Raw genomic sequence first — 26142 nt, 5'->3', positions numbered from 1 at the left:
CTGTTCCCACAGGTCTTTTATTGATGGTATAAATGGCACTCCATAACCCTGCATGATACTCGAGAACACATGTACCTACAATATATAATACTGTCTTGAGGTCCTATATTTTACATACCTGTACAGATTGATGCCTCAGTATGACATATAACTCCATCATCAATGTACATATTTGGGTTCAGACTAGTTTACCATAACACAGCTGTGATGTTACCATGACAATGGGTTTGTTTCTGAATAATGTTGCCTCCAAATCAATTTTAATACACAAAAGACAAGAGATTCCAGAATGTGCCAAAAATGTACAAAAAATTTAAAAAAAAAAAAAAAAAGTACTATATCTGTTTTTAAAAACTTGGATACTTCACCAACAAGATCAAGTAAACTAACTTTCCTGGCCACATATAAAGTTATTATGTCTAGAGCTGTAGACTGTTGGTAATTGGCAAAATGGGAATGATATTGAGTACTATATGGAAACCTACAGTACCGTATGTATTAAAGTTAAGCAGGTGGGATGAAGTATTAGAAGTGTTAATCTGGGAATCTTGGCTAAAAGGTGCTGTAAGGGTGTGGTGGGTCACGTGGGTGGAACTTAAACAATTCATCTCCTCAGGACTGTGAGAGAACCAATCAAGAGCAGGCACATATATACAGTACAGCAGTACTGTACTGTGGGAACGTGTACTTAACTGCAACATCAAAAAGCATCCTGAACATAAAATAACTTAGAACTAAATGCCATCTGTTTTAAATTTATATCCTGACTCAGAAACAGTCACGAGCTCATTTTAACCTTGTGAGGACAAACACAGAATCTTGTACGGTAGAACCCAAATTACGTCAGTATCGATTCAAAAAGCAAATGGTACCAAATGCAGGAAATATTTGTCCAGGTGGCTTAATAAAAATCAGTCCATCTGAAAATTTTTTGGATAGAATATTTAATAAAAACAAACATCAAAGTAACCTAACTACCACACTCATTGCTTCATGTAGTTCAGAAGGCAATTTGGTCCTATTCACTATATTGGTTAGTATTTAACCAGTTTTGGGCTATTACAAAGTAAACAGCTTGCCATCAATATCATCTTGTGATCTTTCATCATTTTATATCATCTTATAATGATGGATGCCCAGCCATCTATCAGTTTGTTTTTACTTATTAATTCAGAGTAAAATATCAACCAAGCACATTAGATTAGGATCCTGTAGAGTATAATAGAAAGTTGTATCTCTCTATGTATAGTGCTTTTTTTAGCATGAGTACTTTATCTTTTACCTGCACACACATGACCTAAAGACCTTCCAAGAGATAAGTTTTGTGAGATTGTCTGGAATATTTGTTTCATGTCCAACTTTCCAACATCAAGTCAAAGAAGGCATAACAAAAGAAAATACAAAACAAATTAATGTTAATTCTCCCATCTTTGAACATATTATTTCTCCCTCTTCCAATATCCCTCTTGACCAAAATGTTCGAAAGCCGAATATTTAATGTTTGGTAACATCACCAGCAAATAGCTTTATTGCAATTTAATTACATATTACATGGATTCATAAGCTCAAGAGACAGTCCAGTTTCATTTTCATTTCATTTTCATTATTTATTTTTGTTCTATCACAACATAAGTATGACATACAGTATGACATAGAAGGAAATAAGAAACAACACTTGTGAAAGTAAGTGTACTAAAAAACCCTATAGGGCTTGTCGGGTAGTGACACCCCCTGAAAAAATGTTTCGATAAGGTACGTACCATGTCAGACATACAGTTGATGCTGAGGAGGAGGCTGCAGTATCATGCAGCAAGGCTGCATGTGTAGGACAAATATTATTAAATTGTGCTCTGCAGTTGCACAATATTATATACACTGTACTGTAGGTCTGCACAGGTAATCCCTATTGTATGATATGGATTCATCATAACTGCTCAGGAGGATTTTGCAGCTCCTGCAGCCTTTTCTTGTATTTTATATTGTTTATTTAGGTGCCTTAATTAAGCTGGTCTAACGATCAAAGGTTAATTTCAAAACATTGAACAGATGTGAGGGCTAGGTGTTATCTGAACAATGATTTGTAAGATGGGTATATAATACACAGGGGGATGGATGCGTGGGGAAGTAATTAGTTAGCTTTAGTTCCTGTATGGCTATTAAAAACTTCCTGTAAAGTTATTCATGTATATGTAACCTGTTGTGTCAAAATTAGAGACCTGAATCGAAGCATATAGATATAATATATAAAGCTCAAACTCGTTCAAAGCAATCTATAACAATAGATGGTGCCAGATATTGGCTGAATGACTTGAAAATTCTTTAGAGTGACATACAAATTTGACTACAGGATGTCACTCAACATTGGATACCTGTTACATATTAATAACATTTTGAAACCATGTCAAAAAGTGTCTGAGTTACAAATCACAGTCTTGAGTATATAATCAGTAAACTTGTACTATACAATCCATTCAATATTGCACAATATACAGAATTATCAAATCAGACACTGAGTCACGTATGTCGGGTACCGTATGAGACAGTTATATATTGTATGTCCCCTACAGTACATTCATTGTTGCTCAATGACTGTAATGTACCATGCTATTAGAAATCAAATGTCCATGACAAAGGAAATTTCCTTTTCATGCATTCATGTCAGCCCTGTTGGTATCATTCCCAATACGCTGTATCGAGCAAACTGAAACAATGCGCTGTGAACTTACAGTTTTAATTATGATCATCGGATATGATCTATATTCATACAGTTCCATACGTAGCATGCGAAAGAATTTCCACGTATTACACACATCTTTGCAATATATATGTTGAAAGGATTGTTAACTGAATTATTATTAATCACTACAGGGTGCAATCGCATCTGAACATTGACCATCGGTAGAGTTCATAAATATGCTAGAAAGTCAAATAATGGTCATGTGATCATGCTAAACATTCAACAAGCATTTCCCCTCATTTGAAACTGTTATTTTGTCTATATAAACATTCCTCCTGTGTGTACAGGTGAAAATACCCAAATGGTCAACCACCAGTAAACTACTTTTAGTAATTATTAAAGTCAAGTGGTAAAATTTTGGGACCAATCTGATCATCTTTTAATCGTCTGCAATCAAAATTGATTGATTTTGAAGAAACAATTTTCACTGAACTGATAGATTAAAAATTTACCGGATGGTTGGTACTGTACATACTGAATGTGCCCCAATGTACAACAGTTGTAAAAACAAATTTTATAGCTGAATGAGCAAATTTAAAGAACTGAAAGAGGAAATTGGGATGGATAGTGATAGACTGCATATCATTTGGCAACTTAGCAAACTTATTCACTTAAAACTAATTTTAGCGAAGAAACCTTATCCCTAGCTTATTGCTGAAATCCTAAGTTACAGTACTATACATTGCTTACTTAAATATAATGCATGATAAATCTTTGGAAATTTCCAGAATCTGTGATATCAACGAGAGACATATTTGTGCACTTTTATGTCAGGCAAATGTACTTCTATTCTACACCATTTTATGTTAAACTTCAAACTTGGTTTAAATTCTCAGTTTGAAAAATTAATCCGGGTTCAAAATTTCACCAAAGTCCTTCATTATCAATTTATCATATCATAAACAGACTTACATAAAGCAATCTCACCGGGGCAACTTACGAAACCGAAAGAATCCTACACAGAATAATTTAATACTAAATACTGCAGATCTATGCTATTTGCATGAACTAAAATACAGTATTGATTTGATCAGTACAAGTTAATATCTCTAGTTCTAGGAATAGAATTCTCTAATCTCTCATGAAAGGAAATCAAAGAATGAACCCAACCTTCACTGCTGCAATCCCAAAGACCCCATCAGGTCACTGGAAGATTGAAAAAACAACATTGTGTCATGGCTATCCATTGTATAGTAAACTGCCATTCAAGGATGCCCTTAGGGGTCAGACCATTCTTGCGGTTAAAGTTCCTCTGCTATTGAACTCTCCCCATAACTTTAACAAGTTCAGCATGCCTGACTTTTCCCAAAGAAAAAAATCATGAATAATTCTCTCCAGTTTGATTTTCATAACCCCTTGGTGATTGTGGTTAAATAGTAACCTAGCTAACAAATTTCAATTAAGGTCAAAATATCCTGATCCAGGTTACAATATATATAAGAGTTTTCAATTTCACTAAGTAGGGAGCCAAACAAAAAGTTATTATTTCAAAACTTCTGTCCAACACCTTTGTACCTGTCAGCACCCCCCCCCCTCCTCCCCCTCCCTTCACCAACTCCAACTTAACATTTAGAGCCTGTATAACAAGTGCCGAAAGTTTCTAACTTATAAGTACTGCCATCAAAGATTCTGAGGGCTTGAGAACTGATTACCAATTATAATACGGTAAGATTAACACACATAAATGGTCAGAAGAAATGGGAGTCATATATAGTGTCCGAAGACTACCAGACTGCATGTGACGTTTCTCCTGCAGTAGGAGTATAGTGTTTGCACAAATCGCTGATAGAGTATGGTATCTTATCCCCAGTACATGCCATGTAGGGATTCGAAAGAACTTGGAATCTACAGTATTACATGCAGTATTGTATGTCAGTTTCACTACATGGCACAATGTCTACAACATCATAGACAAAAACAAAACAACGCAGAGTTCTGGAAAATTCCGATAAACTTTTGACAATATACTTTGTATAATACCTTTTACGATGATCATAGAAACAGAATTACTGCACCACTCATATCATTTACAACAAGTCAGCAAAACTATGTGACGAAAATGAAAGTAGGGTATCAAATGAAGAGATTCGTTCAGATCGAAACTGAAAAACTCTTTAAAACTTTTTCCGTCTCACAACCCCCCCCCCCACCCCACCCTCTCGCAATCAGTTAAGTTTACCGAAATTAGGTCTCTCTCTCTCAATCACACTGAAAGCATTCATATCACTCCAAAAATGTCATAATTGTAAGAGCAGATTAGATATGAGAATTTGATCAATTAAATACAATTTTATGTTATACACTGTAGATACTGGAATTAAAAACAGGTTTTTTTCTCATTATAAAACTGAGTACTACTGTACAAGTTAGTTGTTAAAAACTTCTATATATTAATAGATTTGACAGTAACTTAATCACAACAAACCTTATCACATCCTCTCAGGCAAGATGAGAAACAAATACGGCATATCTTCCATACATATCACATTAGAACTGCGCTACTACACAAGAGAACGATTATCACCATCAAGATGCCATTGTTTTAAAGAAAAAAATGTCCTGGGAATTGTCTCCAAATTTCATGTACTGTACCGTCAGTAATGATTCCCAAATTTGTGAACAGGCCCCAGAATACTGTAAATTTGAAGGGGAAAAAAATTACCTGTACCGAAGAATGTATAATTACAAAAATGTGGGCAAAAAAACACCCATTTGACCATCATTCTTCAACTCAAACCAAACATTGAGATCTCAAAATCCCACCCATATCACTTACTGTATTATGCTTAAATCATGCATGTACAGCAGATGCGTGATGTCAACATCAACATCACTGTGGAATGTCCCCAGAATTTCTGACAAAAATATGGTCAACTTATCTATAGACCGTAAAATGTGAAATAATTATGTTAAAATAAAGAAAAATAAATAAAAGAAAGATGAAACTCACAAGATTAAGGGGCAGTCGTTGCACGAAATGTCCTCCTCTGGACAAAATTAACATTCGGCGCTAGATGCAAGAACACACATTAAATGGAAATCGTGCAAGGATGCATCACCACAGGAAGACAAACCTATCTCTATCTCCAGGCTCTCTCTTGCTCTTAATGACTCCAACCAGGAACCAATGATTCATAAACTGTATAAAGCTTTCTTCCTTCTATCTGCTGGTATCCTATTTTTCCCCCTACTCTGACACTTAGGTAATATTTATTTGCACATGCAAACAGTCTTTGTTCCCGATTTGTATATTTTAAAACCAATTCTTCCCTGGCGAATCACTGATCTCCAAAATCTTGAACAAACACCCTGGCAAACGTTAAGTGGTGTAACAGACAGACTCTTCTCTCATCGACTGCGAACCTGTACACTGACTCACCAGTTATCAAGCCAGGTACCATCGACATGTCAAAGGTCAGGGAAAAACCTCTCTTTTTTTTTATAATCTTTATCTTTATCTCTCTCTCTCTCTTTCCCCTTTTGCTGTATTGTTGTCAAATATTGTCAATATTAACCTGGTAACTAGGAATAGGTAGTTTACTGTTATTCTTGGCACCCTAAAGAATTTAAATAAACAGTACTTGGAAAAAGAGGACCAACATGAGTAAAAGGAGGAACAGAAGAGGGGGGGCAAAGGAAGTGTAGTATTTCCTTTTGAAATAAAATTATGGCCTGTTGAATTGGAGTAATGGATTTAAGAAACGGAAAAACAAGTTTAATGATCCCAGAGATTGGTTTGAGCTAATAGGAAAACCAAAATCTGGTCGCAAAATTGACCTCTTTCCGAGCAAAGTTATTGTTTACATAACGAACAAGACCAAACTTGGCTGCATGAATCAATATACAGTACTTAGCCACATGGAGTGAAGGACACAACCTTTTACTTTAGTGATCAAAGTTATTGTTTACATAACAAATGCAACCAAACTCAGAGAGCTGCATGAACTTAACGACATTGAATGATGGACACAAACTTTATTTTATGCTTTTTATTTCCAACAAATTTTACAAATCTTCCAGGTATGAAATAAAATGAGATTGTACAGTATTCGATCAAACTGTAATTAAAATGAAGATTAATTTAGCAAGTAATTAATAACTTCCCTCATCTCTCACAATTGTTTAATATAACTTTCCCTGTATGTCGCCATAGTTACACCTACTGGATCAGTCACTGCTGTAATTCCCGTGCAATATCTCCTACATGTATGTGAAAATTAACTCAGAATTATTCCTATATATATGGCACAGAGTCTGTTAACAGCAAATTGTGAGTTTTCTAGGACCTTGCTGACAAAATTGCACTATTCTTTAGGGCAACACTCACTGTTATGTGTATGCACTAGTTCCAGGCATTCAAATATTAACGAGGTTCTGTACTGCACTGCAATTATGCCAGACAAAACAGCTGGCAGTAAAGTCAGGGACCATTTAAATGACTTGTTGTTGAATTCTGCAGCGAATAGGAATTTATTACTCCTGTTTCCCATTATTAAAGGCAAACAAAGATCCTATGGAACCGTTCCTATTGAACTAAGTCTAAAAATAATCCACCCCTCCTTTCTTTCTTTCTTTGTTTCCTTTTTTGCCATACATGCATGCATTGAAATATACTACATAGTAAATGGAAAGGTGCTGGTAAGAAAATTCAGGTACAACAGACTTCCAGAATCCAACATTTGCTATGTGAGGGTAAAAATATAATATAATGAAGTCAACAGCAATTAATAGACTATGACACATCCATGCAGATGTTTAAAGGCCTAGCCCTGCATACTGAACATGTTATATGCCTGCAGGTATACCTACAGTACTGTACAATACCTAGATACATCATAAAAGGACATGCGCGACTTCAAGTGAATATAGCCTGTACTTGTGCTAATTTATAACTACTGTACAATATGCCAAGAGTGATTAAACTATTGATCAAAGTGTACAATACTGGTTACAGATACTGTACAGTACATGATTTAGACTTCAAAATAACCAAACCATGGTTAGCTAAATTACTCTAATCTCTACATAGCAGCTACCAGCCTTGTTCTGTCCAGGTAAACAATTTGGGTGAAATCCTAGAAAGTTGATTCTGTAATTGGTAACCGTACACACTAATCAAAGGTGGATCCAGGATTTTATGAATAACAGGGTGAGGACCTGGGACATGTAAAGTGGTCAGATAGGAGAATCTTCCCAGCTCTATTGTACTTCTAAATTTGAATGCGGGGTTGAAAAAGGGCGGCAGGGGCTTTTTTCAATTAAACCTCACACACACACATCATGTAGGAATAATTTTAACAGTATCGCATCGCAGAATGCTATGCAAAATCGGCTAAATAGGAAAATAGGAAACAGTCTTTTCATATCAGACAAACTTCAGAGCCATCAAAACTGCTACCCAAATTTGAAGACTAAAATTGTTCCCCAATCCTGGGTCCTTGTATGCTACTGTAGTCACCTTCAATAATAGTCAACTAAATGTGAACATTTAAATTCTGAACCCTCAATTAAATCTTAAGGTATGTTGTATTGGCCCCAAATATGCTAGATATTTAAACATGGTCACCTTTGGTCAAAATTCTGAAATCTGTTTTTATGTAATATGAGCTTTGAGGAAATTTTCCTCACTGGAACATTCAGTCATCTTATAGTGTGTTCCTTAAATATGTCTGAGAACAATTTGGAGAGTAAAGACCTCCAGAGGCTCCAGGAAAGTACTTTTTGAAAACTTGTAGCGATCATAGCATGAGCTATAATTTGGGGCCTATACAGACTACCTTAAAAATAATCCCTTCATTTTTTACTTACTTTTCAATAAACTGAGAATGTACAAAGAAAGTTTCACCAATCCCAAACTTAATGCTACTGTTCTGTGTTCTGTTCTGTAAACAGTTTGGAACTAACATTATAATTATTCTTTTGTCTTTTGTCTTCCACTGTAGAGAAGGAAAAAACGTGGACAGTTTCTGTACTTGTCCTAATTCCGTGGCAATGCATACTCCTCCAGGCCTCACCACTAATTATAGCAGAAGGACCTCTAATTATAGACTTCTATTATTACACCAGTCATTTGGGTCAAGTGTCTGAGTACACAGAAGTAAATGCCTAGATTCATGAAGCTTGTGTCCATCCTTTGGCTGTAGAAAAAATTTTCTCTGGATTTTTATTAAACAACAATATGACCCGTTGTTTCACAAGACATGGAAAGTTCAATGGGTACTGCAGAGTGCGGTCGCTATGGTGATGTTAGAGTTTATTATTCGATCCACACACTATAAATCCTTAATGTAACAACTAAGGGTACATTAGTTTACTCAATTCAACAAATTATAAACACCTACCAGACTGCTAGTAGCCTAGTAGTGGATCAAGTCATGACTTACTGTGTACACGTCATTCAGACAACCCACTCTCTTTATTTTGACTAATCAGAAAAGAGCTTTGTGCAGATCAGGGTCCATTGTCCAGCATAGACAAACAATAGACGTATTAAAAAGAAATGTTAGTTGTTACCTTTGAGAATAAACATTAACCTCATTAAGTACAGGAAAATAGGTGTAATAGTTTGCCTTTTTGGGTCATTCCATGTCAAATCACAGATGGCTGTTGCTGCACCCTCTCCACAAATTCCCAAATTTATATAATATGATTGGAACACCATGAAATAAGCATATTCTGAAAATTTCAGTTGCATTGCTTTACAATTGGCCGATTTATCACACTTGGTAATTCCGCAATTTGTCGCCACCGTGGCATTTTGGCATTTTCTTGACTTTTGAGGTCTCATTTCTCAGCAATTAAACATCCTACTACCTTTCTATTACAGATGCCTATAAAATCTATCCCATAGAACAGGAATATAACAAATTAGGCTTCAAAAACATTTGTGACTAAAGTTCAGAAACATATTTCTGACTTTTATTCTGGCTGATCATGCACACTACTACACTAGGGCATACAGCTTCTTTTCCCCTAATTTCTAGTCCAGAGTAATCCCACTGAGTGCTTTCAAATGAATGATGACATTGGCTACCTGATTCATATCTATTATCATAAGAGGAAGATTTGTAGTCTGTCTCTCTCTGACTGTTCATCACATCACATGATCACTGAATATTTAATTAATTTTAATGATGGCTATTTTTCCTAATTAATTTTAATTTTCAGAAAACCTTCCAAACAACTTAAATAATAGAAACTATGTTCATACATTTTAATTCTTCTATTTACACTGGGCTAATAATAACAGTAACAGTGCTAACTGTATGATAACACGAGCCATAGGAAGTTATCTATAGATGAGTACACTGTCACAGAAGAGAGCAAGATTGCTGCTGGTCTGTGACTGCATGTGGTGTGTGTTCAGGTAATATCCTGTAGCTCTCCATGGTATAATCTCACTTGAATGTAACAATATCATATTACAGATCAATTCTCTACCAGCAGGGTATCACACCAGGCCTGTCAAGTTTAATATCCTAGTTACCTTGAATATGGATTAACTGTCATACTGAGGGCTTACAATATATTTTAGGCATGTACTGTACTGTACTGTATAATACAAACATACAGTATGTATGACATATATCTAAGTTTTAATTTTTAAGCTAAAAGTTACTGCGTGTTCATGAAATGTTTATCACCAGTTGTACAACAAAGTACAAACCCTGATGACTTCATTACAATGAACTAGCCCACAATTTACTGTGTATATATCTTCTGTATAGTGGTACTATATAAGGGTACCACTATGGCGGGTACCACTATATGGGTACCACTATATACGGGTACCCCTATTGCGAGGATGAAGGAACTAACAGTGGTGGTTAATTGTGAATGATCTGAAGAGTACAAACTTGTCTAAGAAGCTAAGCAGTGATGTTTATAGATATTGGGCTATCAACGCATCTTAGAAGCTAAAAAGTGATGTTTATAAATATTGAACTATATACATACAGTAAGTACACTCCAACTGTACTGCATAGTGCATACAGCCATGAGGATTGAATGAACCTACTGCACAAAACAAACTCAAAGAAATAACTTTTACAGATTCATAACTTTATACTGTACTTTCTCTTTCATGGGAATTATTCAAACCTGAAGAAGAAAAAAACCTTTGAAATATCTCATATTCTCAGAGAAAGAAAAAGGATCCATATTCGTCACCAATTAAATAATTAATAAGCACTACTGTTTACATAATCAATGCTAAGAATAACAATTGAAAGCAGCAAGCTTGCATTCTAAATACAGTACTAGGTAAATGTGGAATTGAAGGAACCTTTGTTTTGTTTACTTTTCTGGTAAATCACTCTTCAGAATTTTAGCAGGAAATATGTATTTCCTTCCTGTAATATATATAAGTGCATCTATAAATGTCATGTATATACTACTGTAAGCTTAGAGTCCGATTACTGTCAGAAACATGAGTGTGGGAGAATTAGGGGTTTTTTTTTTTTGTGAGACAAGATGGTTTAATATGATCTACAAGTATAAGCCAACAGTACATTTGAAGAGTGCACACATGGAAACCAAGGTGGATGTGGTCACAAATAAGCCATAAACATTATTGTATGTGGATATTGACCACATCCAGTGTAAGCACCGCTAAATGCATTGCACAGATAAAACACTGTTCAGTTTTACTACATGTATGCAAGATAACTTGAATGGGTGTCAATAAAATGATATAAAAATATTATGTTACAAAGTAAAATTTAGTTTCCGACCCTGAATTCAGATCAAATCAAACTGGCGACACTCTGCCCATATCCACAAAGTTCCTTGTTCCCACTATACAAATACTAGATTGATTTTTTTTTTTTCAACTTCTGTATTAAATCTTGCATAAACCCACATTAATTGTGACCAACTGCAGTCATAATTAATGCGTATAGCGTATCAATTTACTTGCACATTATACAACTGAAATCGTAGTGAATTGGAATATATGTGTGCGTGTACATGTGTAACATACGTTGACAGAGACAAGTTACAAGTAACTGCATCATGTGCAGTATTTAGTTTTGCACATTTACACTAAATTCTAGTCTTTACTAAAATTATCCTGAAATCATATATGGTTCTTCTTATTATTGTAAAGAGATACCAGTTTTCCTTGGTAAATTTATGCTGAATATTTCTAACCACAAAATAAAAGGGAAGGACCTGCCTAATTTTAAAGCCATAGTCTGACATTGCCCAACATCATTTACTGTACGAGTTCTGGCATTTGGACATGGCCAGTTTCACCCTACATACTTAGAACATGTACAGAGTACAGTATATAGTGGATGAAAAATAACAACATCTGGTTTCCAAAATTGGTTGAATGTGTCAACAAACCCATATCACACAAATATTTGATAATACTCACCCCAAACCACTCAAGGCCAGATGAGCAAACAATGAAATATTTTAACCACAAAGCAGGATATATTATCAGGAGAGATCCGACCACAACAAGTTTGGAAAAAGCAGACACCAGAACATGAATGGATTCAACAAAGCAGGCCTACTACAGGCACTACTCTACATGTATGAGTAATTTCCACAGTACTTACAAGTCATATTCAACATGTATCAAAATCGCAGATTTCAACAACATGAAAGTTCCTCACAATGTACTGTAATTTTATGGAACTGGCTGCCACTTGACCGGTCAGACTGACAACCATTTGACCGAACCTTGAAGAAAAGAATGGTCTAAGGTTGACTAGAGTGCAAGGACAAAGCTTGCATTTGACCTCCAGTCAAAAACTGGCTCAGATTGTAAATAAATAAATCTACTGATCAGACAGCAAACTCTCTCTGGCCTTCATCTGCGAGGCTACTCAGGGTCAGGTTCAAAGAGTAAATTCCAAGCATTGTTGGTCTGGACAGAGCATGGGAGCTGCTGTCTGTATCATGTCTCCCTCTTGGTAGCCTGGAGATGTTTGCTGCTATCAAAATACTCTATTGGCATTTTAAGTGGTTGTTATCTTTCTAAGCAAAATGGCCGCCTTTTAAAGGGACACAGCTCTAGAGAAACCACCATCTAGCTGGAAGGTTCTATGTAGGACGGAAGAGTCTGTTTGATGAAAGGTTTTAAAGACTCTATGATGTAGGAATTCCATCAAAGTAAAACTATCAATAAAATTAATTTTATAAGATGTTTTCCAAAAAATAGGGAGATATGATAACCATGTTACTTTTCTTTGTGCAGAGGAAATCATAATTTTTCATTGTACATTTTCACAACACTGTACAGCAGGAATCATGTGCTTATATTTCTCTACATAGAGTTATTATGAAAAATACATTGGAATTGAAATGTCTTATTTGTCTAGATATGAATTTTGCAAGCATCTGTGTAAACACAAAGTAATAATTTATGTTACACCCATGCACAGGTGTATAAATATCATTGAGAACTTTTGAAGTACATTGAGAATCGTGTTTTCCCTCACATACAGGAATAGAGATGAACCCCCCCCCCCCCTGGACTCTTGCACATTTGAGATCCAGTTAATTACACAAGCTTGAAAGGGTCATGATGAATATTTACAAATTAATTTGCTATATAGTTATATAGAACTGTGTGCTCGCCTTACAATACATAATGTGTTAATAAACTTCTAACAACTTACACCCCCTTTCCCTCCCTGTCCCCCCTCTCCCTCTTCATTCCCCTCTCCCTTCTCCCTCTCCCTCCCCCCTCTCCCTCCCCCCTGAATGCAAACTGTGGTCACTAGTAAGATTGACACTTGACAATGATTGCCTTAAGAGCTACTAGGAATAAAAGAATTGAAAAACAGTTCTACAAGGAACAAGATCCATGCTAAGAAACCCCCCACCCCCCAAAACAAAACAAAATCCGAGGTAAATACCACTAACTGGGTCAATCCTCCCAATGTCAACAACTGTATGTATCTATTTAGATGATGGTCATTTCTGACGATGACAAGTCAAAATAAGGTCAACCTGGAATCTGTATTAACCTGCTTTATTCTTTGCAAAGCTAACTTTACCGATGGTCATCCAAGACAAGCAGCTTCTTATCAGTGGGATTTAAGTTTGCTTACTGCTGGATCTGTCAAATGTAAACAGCTTTATGCCCCCAAAGCTTGATGATAGATAAACTTTAAATACCCATACACTGCACTGCAAACACATGAATCACTAAAGTATTGTACAGACTTTGTTATAATTATTGTTATGATATGATAAAGGCACTCTTAACAAGTTAACAAACAGGACTTCTGTCCAGAAGCTTGCTTGGCCAGGATTTATGGGAAATTAAAAGCACATTCTGTACTGTAGTATACTGTATGTTCAATGGAGATGTATGTAGGTAATTAGGCACAAACTGAATGCATACTGCGGTATATAAAGCATGTTTCCCCTGGTATTCTTTCGGTGAGGGCGCCACCTATATGTTTCTTGCAAACGCCTTGCAAAAATATTACCGAAAATGGCCGCATCACTGTTTGAGAGAAATAAAAAAAAAATACAATGATTGCAAGCCAACTTTTCAACCATTTTCAACCATCATCTGACATTGAAAAATTGACTGTGAACATTAAATTATGGCAAGTTCTTCTGCCTATTTGACATAGTATTTTTATCTAATTTATTGTTAGGATAACTGACATTAGGATGTTAACAACATTTATCTCGGCAACCCCATGACCACAGACCCCCCCCTCTCCCACAGGTACGCCCACACCCTCCAGTGTCAAAACCAGAACTTTATCAGTTTCACACACGAAATCCCAGGGAAAACCCCTGTAAAGTAATTAACTCAACATGATGGCATACAGTACAGTAGGTCCCCTTAGGACCTCCAAAGACAAACAGTAGCTATATCTTCAATATTGTTAAGTACTGCAGCTGGTTACACAGATGTGTGATGGGTGGATACACTTTAGTAAAACCCTATAAATAATAGAACACGTTTCTATTTAAATTCTTTATTTTCAAATCAACAATCTTTTATTTCCAAATCTGCACTTCAGACTTACAGATGTGTAATAGAATATACAGTGATATCAAGTATTAATGCACATCAGTAACCTACAGTACGCTCTCAGTTCACGCAAATTAAGACTCCAATACGTTGTGGGAAAGGCAAGGGGTACAGGGAAGCCCACAGGCCCCATACTGGTATTGATTGCTCTTCATTAAAAGGTATCCTGAGAAAGGATATTCTGACACTGCCCATGCTGGTGGTGCTTTTTAACCCTGCCTCCAGGCTCCATTTCATTATCTGGATACCGCTTGTACTTTTAACAAACAACAAACACATGCATATACTGTTCATACATATAACTTGTATACTGCAATACATCGTACATTATCGTTTCGCCGTAAAATGAGAAAGCGCTATATAAACAAAGCCGTACCACATCCACATTATTTCAAGCAGGAAACCTCACAGTGCCTCATCTGAACAAAGCCTTGAATTACGGTAAGGTCGTACCCTTACAAAACGACTCGGGGAAACCATCGTCATATCTCTACTCCAACAAGGGCTTTGGTTTTCCTGTTGATGAGAGCTCCAGGTGTTATTTTACCGCTCGTTACATTATAAAGCTCTGTGATGAACCTTCTATGCTTTAAACTTAAAGGGTATGTGAACTGCTCTGCTGGCTAGTAACATCATCTTCAAACATGAAAGTACCGTACTACAACAGTACAATTACCTGAGAATACAGTACTTTAATATCTGCTACACTAATGTACTACAATATATAATTGAAATCGTAGTTGGAAAATCCAGATCAGTGAAAAAACTTCCAGCTAATATAAATATATACCACTTACAGTAGGCAGCAATTCCACTCCATTTTAATTGTCCTACAGTAGGTCACTGACACTTGACATCAGATTTTTAATATATATAAATAGGGAAAACAAATATGGGGAGCGAAATTGAGGTTTACAGGCATTTGCAAACCCAAATTTGAAAGCCTGAACTTTTCTGCAAAGGTGAAAGTATAGACTGGCACCTGGCTCCAATAATTTGCCAAACAGTGTCCTAATATTACATGCTGCACAAAGTCCACACAGTTAACAAACCCATCCTCATGAACAGGATCATAATTTAGCCATACAACCATAATATCTAGTGGCTGTTTTGCCGTCAATATCTGCTTCCCCACAGTACTGTTACTTAGTACTGTTACTAGTATCGGTACTGTTACTAGTAACAGTACTGTTACTAGTACTGTTACTAGTAGCAGTACTGTTACTACAGTAGTACTGTTACTACTGTAGTACAGTACTGTTACTAGTACAGTACTGTTACTAGTACTATTACTAGTAACAGTACTGTTACTAGTATTGTTCCTAGTACAGTACTGTTACTAGTATTGTACTAGTAACAGTACTGTTACTAGTACTGTTACTATTACTAGTAACAGTACTGTTACTAGTACTGTTACTATTACTAGTAACAGTACTGTTACTAGTACTGTTACCAGTGTACAGTACTGTTACTGTTACTATTACTTAACAGTACTGTTACTAGTACTGTTACCAGTGTACAGTACTGTTACAATGGGTGGGGAGTGGATATTAGTGGATAATACTGTAAAAGGAGACCTCAACATATATCACGAATCTAACCCTTCCCAACTACTGTACAATTTGTTTATTTTACAAGAAATGAAATGGAAAGTTTATTTTAGGAGAAGGGAAACCTTACGCTTCACGAAACAATATTTATTCTGCTACAGATATGTGCTGCTCAATGTTTTCTTTAACAACGATGAATTCTCCACCTTAACATCAACTTTCGTTATGTATGTAAATTATACCGTACAGAATATATGCTCACAGCTATCGAAAGAAACTTTTAATGTCGAGAACACATTGAACATTCATGATAAGGTAATAGTGATGCATACTAATGTAATTACACAAGAGAACAGAGCTAGGATCTGAAAGTCATATAAAGCAGTTACAGTACACCTACAGTATTATGTATAGAAGAGCAGGAAATGTTTTAGGATATTAGGATCGATTTTTAGGAAACGTTTTAAGGATCCTGTTTTTGTAAAGCTTTGTTTGGATCTAAATTGTTTTTAAATAGCAAAGATAAAATTCCATTAAGACATCAAACATGTGCATAGTCCATTTTTCCAGTGCAGTTGTATCTGGGTTTGCCTTGAAAGATAAAATCTGATTTTACCTGACAATATTATTGTTACTGGTGAGGTCTTCATTCTGCTCACAGTGCAAAGTCCTACAGTACCTCGAATTATATTTCCCCCCGGATGGATTCAAAAGGAAAGGTCAAGCCACAAAAGAAAGACCTCAACATGGTGATGGGCACAAGGGACAATGTCAAGGGCCTCTCACCCCCTCCCCCTATCCCCGGACCCTCTTCCAGCACCCTCCCTCTCCATTCAACCACTGCTTTCACCTACCAGCGTATCCAAATGCTGCAAGTTATACCACGCACCTGACCATTGACCAACATACAACTGATATTCAGTGTTCCAATTAATTGGCTCTGTGCCAAGATGCCGTCTTTCGACAAAAACAAGACTGTGTATATACCGTGCTACTAAAACAGTAGACGCTATAAATACCACTTATTTTGCCAACGTTTCGAAGAAAATACTGACTTGTCACCTTTCTATGTCCTTGAAATAATATCCCTTGGAAGAATTAATAACCACTTGTGCATGCAAACATGAACCAATCTTTCAGCTGTTCAGCGACAAATCCTGCCGTTAATCCCTTCAGGATGGCCTTTTTCAGGGATGCAATCTGCCGGTTAGAACCGCAATAAGGAAATCCAGCAAAAGGTTACCCTCTGAATATTTTACATTCATCCCTTGTTTAATATGAGCTGTTTTCACTTCCGAACTGGCACTCTCTGTCCCAAGAATTTCACGAAAATGAGGACTCAACGACAAAACCATTTTTTTTGCTTCATGATTCAAAATGGAAGTGACGAAAGGTCACAGCTCCAAATACCTGCATGGAAACCGGACATACACATATCTAGCTCATATCTGGGTCAGTCTATATATAATTGAAGTCTTCTAGCCTGTACATAGGCTCCATTATCATAAATTACATGTATGGCAAATTTTTCATTGACATACATCATGTGTCCTTTTAATTTTCCTTTCTGAGCTTGAACATGTGTGCTTGACCGGTATTAAACAAAAGAGACAATCTCACTAATTATTGAGATGAAAATCAAGTATTTTGAAACTGTGCAGACATGGTAAACTTTTTGCATATTGATGTAAAATGTTCAAAGTCTAAATGTGTGTTCAAGCGCATACAGTAGATTTAATAGCATTGTGAATGTCACAGTGACTGAGAAACTTTTCTTCTTTTTCTAATTTAGCCTTTCTTCGGTGACAAGGAATAAGATTTAATAGAAGATGACAGTGCCTAGGTTTATTTGAAGTCATCCTATCACAGTTTTGTATGCTGAAAACTTTGCTTCTGGACAGGCAGACAATATATATTCAACCAATCAAGACACAATCAATGTACAGTAATGTATATACACCTGTCAATACTGTTTGCATGTATACAGTAGTGTTACCATTCGTTGTACGTGTACATTTTGTCACGCATGCATCATTATCATATAAACTAGTCACATACTATACGTAGGGGTTGTCATTTTAGTTTACATGTATAGCAACAGTAAATATAGGACTTGCTGTACACACTAGATGCAAAGTTTCAACAGCCTAGTTTCAATGGGGCTGACATTAACTGCTTCATGAAACTGCTGGAAAGTTTCTGTATCTATTTAGGTCGAAAACCACACATTCTCAGCATTTTACATGCATGACAAGGATATGATCCCCCCGGCCCCCCCCCCCCCAAATTCGGTGGTATTTTGTGAATGCACATCTGACAACAGCTCTGTACTGAATGTCATCATGGCAATGTGGTTGAAATCTGTTCAGTTTTGCCTTATAATATACTTAACTCACTTATTCACAAATTTATGAAAATAATGCTTCTACTGTAAGTAAGGTACATGCTGTAATTAATCCGTTGCGGGGAAGAATCGAGGCTTAGCCAGACCAAATAGATTTTGTTCCATCAATCATACAGGTAGCAGCTTTCTTTTTCATATTAAGAGTCACACTGTCATTTGAAAATGTAGAGGTGAATTGAATCCATCAAACCAAACAGTCTTGTTAGCTTTTTTAGGAAGACAAGTGGTTATTGTCAATGCATCTTACAGTACTACCTAACAAACTACAGTATATATATGTTAAGAAAATATGGTTTATCCAAGACCAGACCATCACACTATGCAAACTAAACCATAATTGTGGCTTTCTGACACCGCTTGACCTCAACATTCCAACATTCCTAGACCATATATACTGTACATGATGGAAACCTGTACTGCAGTACTATATAAACTGGTTCCTAATTTATTAAAGTCACTAATGTAATGTCAACAATGTTGACATTTGGATAAATTTTGCATAAATTTTCTCCATCTTTGTGACCTGAGTATACAGGTCCAATGATCAATCTTTGTGTTGATCCTTTGACATTGAGGATTGCCTTACCATTCTGTATCCAATCCACATTTTCACTATACATGTACTGTAGTATGACTAAGATACAAACATGACTCCCATGCTTAACTTTACAGAAGAGGACTGTAGCAACAGAAGCAAGAATGTGGCCATGCTGCCCTCCCCATCCTTCTCAAAGGAGGCAAATTTCTAGAACAACAGAAAACCTGATCACATGAAATTGACACGTATTCAATGAAACTGAACATTAATTATGTAAAGAAAAGAAAAACCAATGTGTGAGAGAACATACATTGCCTCACAAGCTTTTGAGGGGAAATGGAAGTGGATCATCTTCTTGAAAAGCTGCTGCCGTCTACAAAGATACAGTTATTGAATATCAGTCGTAGGATGTTATGTCAAAGACCATCCTTAGAAGGTTACAAATTGAACTCCATAGGCAATGTAAATAGGTTAGTACAGACCTGCATACAACTAAGTTAAAAAGCATGCCGTGCGCTAAAAGGAGACTCAACAACTTTGTCAAAGCTACATGGCAGATCAGTATAAATCCGAGAATGTGGTTAGCTGCTGGAGGTACACTCACATATGTTGAATGGGAATGTGAAGTGGTGATCCTGGCAGCAAGAATGGGTGCGACAATAACAAGCCTGCCTCATAACTCTCCTGACACTCATTGAAAAGAGAAACCTTGGTGTGTGCCGGAAATAAAAAACTTAGTTATGGGACATGCTGGCCTATGGGCTGACACAACATTACCTATGGCATGGATAAGGAGTTGAGCATAAGAAGTGTCCAGAACACAAACTGTTGCTTACTTAAACCTGGCCTCCCACAAAACCCTACCTTAACTAGGTTTATCAACAGGTCTAGGTACAATGTAGGCCTAAGGCTTTTTGGCATAAGCCTAGCCTAAACTTGTGTAAGCCAAACATGTTCCTCCAACTTAACAACTTGAACCCTGCCCACGTCAATCCTTAGTTACCAACTGAAGCCATACCTTTGCTTAGTCTCCCGGTGGATTTCATCTTCAGTCCTTTGTAAAAAACAGCTTCATACAGTAGGTCTATCTGATTACACGAAACTTTAAGCCAAATTGGCTTCGGCGACTTCTCGGTGTAGTTAAATGTAAACAGATCACTTGGTTTGAACGTTAGGCTCATAATCTTGACTTCGCGTTGTGTGATGATTTTGATTGACTCATGTACACCATGCATGAAATAACCATAGCACGATTATTACTGGTTCATATTTGTGTACATATCGTCTGTAGTATAGTGTATGTAATAGATCAGTCAGCTGTTATTGCTTTCCCTCCTTGCAAATTTCGATTTTGTAAAACCGCGCCCTCTAATTCTATTCGGCAAGCCCTATACTCTCCGTGTAACTTGAAAAGTTGTTTCCAAAGGGCCCGCCTTCGTGCGTTGCTTAAATTCACTATGGCAACAGGGGCGTAGCGAGCGGGGGGGGGGGGGTGTGGGGGGGTGTCACACCCCCCAATAATTTGGTCGCTGTCGGCAAATTTTGGGTCTGTCGGCAAAAGGAGAAAAGGTGAAGAGAGCGGAAGGGGAAGAAAGAAGGAAAGCTGAATAGAAAAAGGAGAACGGGAGCTTCTTCCGTGCCAAATTTGACTTAAAATATGCACCAGATTGCATCTAAGGACGTTCAAACTAATTTTTCCAAAGGGGAGGGGTAGACCTCCTACCCTTAGACCCCTCCCCCATTTCAGTCACCACTTCCAGATCCGTCGGCAAATCAAATTTGACTTAAAATATGCACTAGATTGCATCTGAGGACGTTTCAAAACTAAAAATTTTCCAAAGGGGAGGGGGACACCCCCTCCCCTTAGACCCCTCCCCCATTTCAGTCACCACTTCCTGATCCGTCGGCAAATCAAATTTGACTTAAAATATACATCAGATTGCATCTAAGGGCGTTTCAAAACTAAAAATTAGACCCCTCCTCCATTTCAGTCACCACTTCCAGATCCGTCGGCAAATCAAATTTGACTTAAAATATGCACCAGATTGCATCTAAGGACGTTTCAAAACTAAAAAATTGCCAAAGGGGAGGGGGACACCCCCTCCCCTTAGACCCCTCCCCCATTTCAGTCACCACTTCCAGATCCGTCGGCAAATCAAATTCTCCACACCCCCCCAACAAAAAACCCTTCGCTACGCCCCTGTATGGCAATACCAGAATCATGTGGCAATGCAGATAATGTTCGATGATATGTCCATTTTCCCTTCTTTTTTTCAAATGTGGAGCGACAAGTCAATAAACTTAGAAGTTCCCTATCTCAGACTACATTATGTTATCAGTCTCTGATATGGACGAAATTTTCGGTATGGCATGGCAGAACCCCTTGTTTATTACCCACTCACGAAGTTTTCCAGTTAGATGAACAAATCTAGGGGTGTCTTAGATCAATTGTAAACTTATCATGAACAACACTAGGTAGTAACTTCCACAAATTTGATGAACGGTGAATGTAAACACCTAGTAGGATTCTGAAGTTACGATATTTGACCTATTCAAAATGTTCCAAAAGTTTACCAAAACCACCAAAATTGCTCAAAATACGACAGTTGCAATCATGCAGCTAGCGCACTAATCCCACATATTGTTACTACACCGTGAGTATAACGATGAGTAAAAATCCTCCGACTCTGTTGGAATGTTGACAGATGTTAGAAATAATATGAGGGAGCCAGTGGCGTAGGAAGGTACTTTTGAGTGGGGGGCTGAAGATTGATGGCCGGCCTGGGGGAGGGGTCTTTTGGAATTTTTTGCATTTCTAGGTGGCCTCAGATGCAATTTGGTGCAATATAGCACACTTCAACACCCACTCCGTTTTGTAAACTTAATTTTGTATTTTCACCTGGCCTTAGATGCAATTTGGTGCTCCAAATGAGATTTTTTTCTCATTTGGAAATGAAAAAGGGGTTTTCTGACTTGCGAAGCGGGGGGGGGGGGGGGGGCGGAATGATACTTCCGCCCCTCCACATTTTTCACTGGGGGGGGGGCTGGCGCCCCCAGTGCCCGGTTCCTACGCCCTTGGAGGGAGCTGTGTTCCAGCTCCCTGGGAAAATTTAGGTTACTTTATTCAGTGAAACAGTGTAAGATAATCTGAAAACTGGTGTCATCATATATAAGTCCCAATGTTTTGGATATACCTGCGGGTGGGGGGTTCCAGGAAAAGTAAGATAAAGAACAAGTGTTATGGAGACTTCATAAAGGAGCCTGGTTAAGAAATAGTCCCCGGTTCAACATTGGCACTCAATACCGCCTGAGCCATTGATATTGTGCACTACAGAAAGTATATGTAAAACATGACAATACGAGGCTGTTTCATCATAAGATATCAAAATGCAACAATTACAACTTGCACAATTGTAGACCGTCGGGCGTCCACATCAGTTTGCCAGGAATGGCTATAACGTACGTACAATTGGTGTATACCGTGTGGTTTCACTCCCGTTACAACTTAAAATAGACTATAACCCATATAAGGTAATCACAGGCAAATCGGTACCAAATAACATGCCAGATTAACTCGACGAAAGAAGAAAAAGAGGGGTTAATCCCTTTCCCCACCTACAGTCGTGTATACATTGACAAGACTCTGACCACACCAGGCCTATAACCAGAGGGATAGGAAGCTTCCAATATGTGGGGGGGGGGGGGGCACTTTCTCATTCCACTACCACCACTCGTTTTGCTATCAACCGATACACATCGGCCATATCACTTAAATATATATGATGTGCTAGTATGTTATCAATACTATTTATTGAGATTGTTTCTTGCTAACCGTGCTACAAAAAGATGTGGGATGCTATTTTAAAAATAGCATGTACAGACTAAACATAAATAATTAAAATAAAATATTAAAATTAACAAAGGCTTAAGAGATCCAAAAGACAGTTCTTCGTCAAATGGGCACATTTTATTTGCCAGGAGGGCACATTTGCTATTTTGGAAAAAAAGTGGGGGCGTTCCCCCAGTACCACCCCCCCCCCCCGGCTCATACCACCTGCCTATGACCATCCTTAACCTTTGTTGATATCCATTTTGCTCCAGTACCTGCATCTCCACTGCCTTATGGCGCCCAAACCAACCCGTGTTGTGGCGTGTCATTGACACCAATATTATCATAAATCTGAAGAAAGTAACACGAAAATTCTGGATATAAACGCATAGCGCCATTAATCCACATCATCGTCGACTTTGGTCATATCTAGAGTACATGCGTCGAGTAACGTCAGTTGCTCGGTTATTTGAACGGTACCCAAAACAAAGCAGTCACTATAGCGACATTTCGTTCCCCTTCCATGAACTTGAAAACCAGAGAGCGGGGTGGGGGTAACATAATTCACCTTTAAGACACGTGCAAATGAACTGGATCTGATGCAAAATTTGGCTTGATTGATATCTGAGCCGAATTCGAAACTTGCATAGATCATAGCCTATACTTTGTGATTGTATCAGTCATCTTATTGTTGCTGTAATTTGAATTAGCCTATACTATTCTTACCATATATATATATACCTTCTTTGGTTCCACACCAATGATGCGTGCTCTTCATTCAGTTTAGTTTCAGTTCAGGGTATTTCACCATATCACCTCAGTGAGGTTTAAGAGACATTTACACGGTACACAAGGGCGTAGGAACCGGGGGGCTGGGGGACGCCAGCCCCCCCCCCCCCAGTGAAAAATATGGTGGGGCGGAAGTATCATTCCGCCCCCCGCTTCGCAAGTCAGAAAACCCCTTTTTCATTTCCAAATGAGAAAACAATCTCATTTGGAGCACCAAATTGCATCCGTAAGGCCAGGTGAAAATGCAAAATTATTTACAAAATGGAGTGGGTGTTGAAGTGTGCTATATTGCACCAAATTGCATCTGAGGCCAAAAAAAATTCCCAAAGACCCCTCCCCCAGGCCGGCCATCAATCTTCAGCCCCCCCCCCCTCAAAAGTACCTTTCTACGCAAGGGCGGCGGAAGCACTTTTAATCTGGGGGGGGGCACCAACGTCGAAGGGCACTTTGCAGAAATTCGATTGGACTGATGCAGCCTGATATTTAGTACCCATAACTCTTATTGTATTATCTTATTTGCGTATACACATCACTCCATCAACGCCACCCCCCCCCCTCCGCAAGGAAACAATGCATACTAGCACTGCAATATCTAATGTGCAAATTGGGAAACAAGGAAAAAGACACTAGAGCACCAATGGTGCAGAAGCTCATACCTTTTCGAGCTTAAAAATGTATGGCCCACAAAACTTTATGGCCCACCAAATTTCAGGCCATTTTTCAGATTCCACCAATTTTGGGCCCATGAGGGATAACCCCCCTCCCTCCGTAGCAGAATCCTGGCCACACCACTGGCTATAATTTCTATTTTCCCCCTTTAAATCCTATTTTACCCACTCTCTCAAACAATACCACTGACCTACCCTATTAAACTTTCTCCCCTCTACCTGAGCAGACCTGAAGCACTCCTTGCAAAAATTTTGGCTGGCTGCCAACATACCTCAGGCTCAAAGACTTCTAAGAATCGGCAAGTGCTGATTGGCTGTAGGGCTCTCACGCTTACAGTTCAACAGTTAATAACAACTCCCAGTCCTGCTTTAATTCCACTACCAGCCTCTGCGGAGCTTAACAACAAATGTAAACAAACACTGCAGATACTGGGAGACAAATTAAAGGAGCTTTGGCAAAAAGTGAAGGCTCAGATTTTTTTTAAACAATGGGAATTAATTGTAATTAATTAACTTTTGACCAAAAATTTTTAGGCATCACCTTAGTCATACACAATCCAACAATCATCAGTTCAACTTTGAATATGATCCATCAAAATCTTGAGGAGATTGAGATATTTGAAAATATTACAAAGAATGACCCCCGATGACCCCCTAAATGACATTTGACCTCAATTTTCCGAACACCCCTCGACACTCTCATCCCGAGGAACATTGTGACCAAGTTTCATTATAATTGGCCATACACTGTACGAACAGGAGCAATTTGAAAATATAGGGCCGCGGCCCGGGCCACAAAAGACCCCTAGTTGATCTTTGATATCAAATTCATGAACACCCTGAAGGTAAAACTACCATAGTACTATCGTGGCAAACCCTCAACATTGTACCATGGAATCTGTAGGAGAAGAAGCATTTTGCGTATTTCCACAAAATTGCCCATTACGGCCCACAGGTGACCTTTGACCCCAAATTTTGGACCATCTCTGATGGCCCTATACCCAATGGTCCTTGTGTCCAAGTTTCATGAAATTCCATCAAACACTGTGCGAGTGGGAGCGGTTTTACCAATTGTTGACGGATAGAGTGATAGAGTGATAGACGCCGCACTGTAACAATAGCTCACACCAGCATGCTGGTATGAGCTAAAAATGAGGTGAAATCATTATAAAGTCCAAGTCCCTGCACACGCGATCGATACATGCATGAAAGCAAATGAAATATGTCAAAATACTGAAAGAAAAATAATTTTCTATGTGTTTTTCAATGGTTAAAGTGATCTTATTATGATCATTATTATTGTAACGACTTTCCGAATAATTATAACCAATTTGGAAGGGTTATAACACGGCAAATGATGTATGTTATTGGCATGCGATGTAATAACGCATGCCTATATGATATGCACATTAAGATGTTGAACGCGCGCGTAGCGCGCGAAAAATTTGGTAATATTTTTCGAGCAAGTCGTTACAGCCCCCCCCCCCCCCCCCAAATCAAATTGGGCTCCTATGCCTGTGGTAGTAAACATTTAAAACTTCCCGAAATATTTCATTCGACGTGGGTTTCGTTTGTAAACTCTTTTTTTATTTAGAAATTTTTATGTAGAAAAAGGGC

At 37.8% G+C, this 26142-nt stretch overlaps 1 protein-coding gene across 2 annotated transcripts in view; it reads right to left on the bottom strand.

Moving 5' to 3' along the window:
- LOC139966700 (uncharacterized) overlaps positions 1–20540 on the bottom strand; it is a 34997-nt gene extending 14457 nt beyond the window's left edge. Inside the window, exon 1 of one of the 2 annotated variants that reach the window (XM_071969987.1) lies at positions 20258–20540. The gene's annotated coding sequence lies outside the window, so the exon portion shown is untranslated. Of the gene's footprint in view, positions 1–5687; positions 6150–20257 lie in introns of those variants that run through there. The other variant, XM_071969988.1, reaches the window with a different exon arrangement.
- Positions 20541–26142: the final 5602 nt, after the last annotated feature.

This window comes from Apostichopus japonicus, chromosome 4, assembly GCF_037975245.1.
Source record: "Apostichopus japonicus isolate 1M-3 chromosome 4, ASM3797524v1, whole genome shotgun sequence".
Lineage (NCBI taxonomy): Eukaryota > Metazoa > Echinodermata > Holothuroidea > Aspidochirotida > Stichopodidae > Apostichopus > Apostichopus japonicus.
This window is presented reverse-complemented; position numbering and strand designations above follow the sequence as displayed.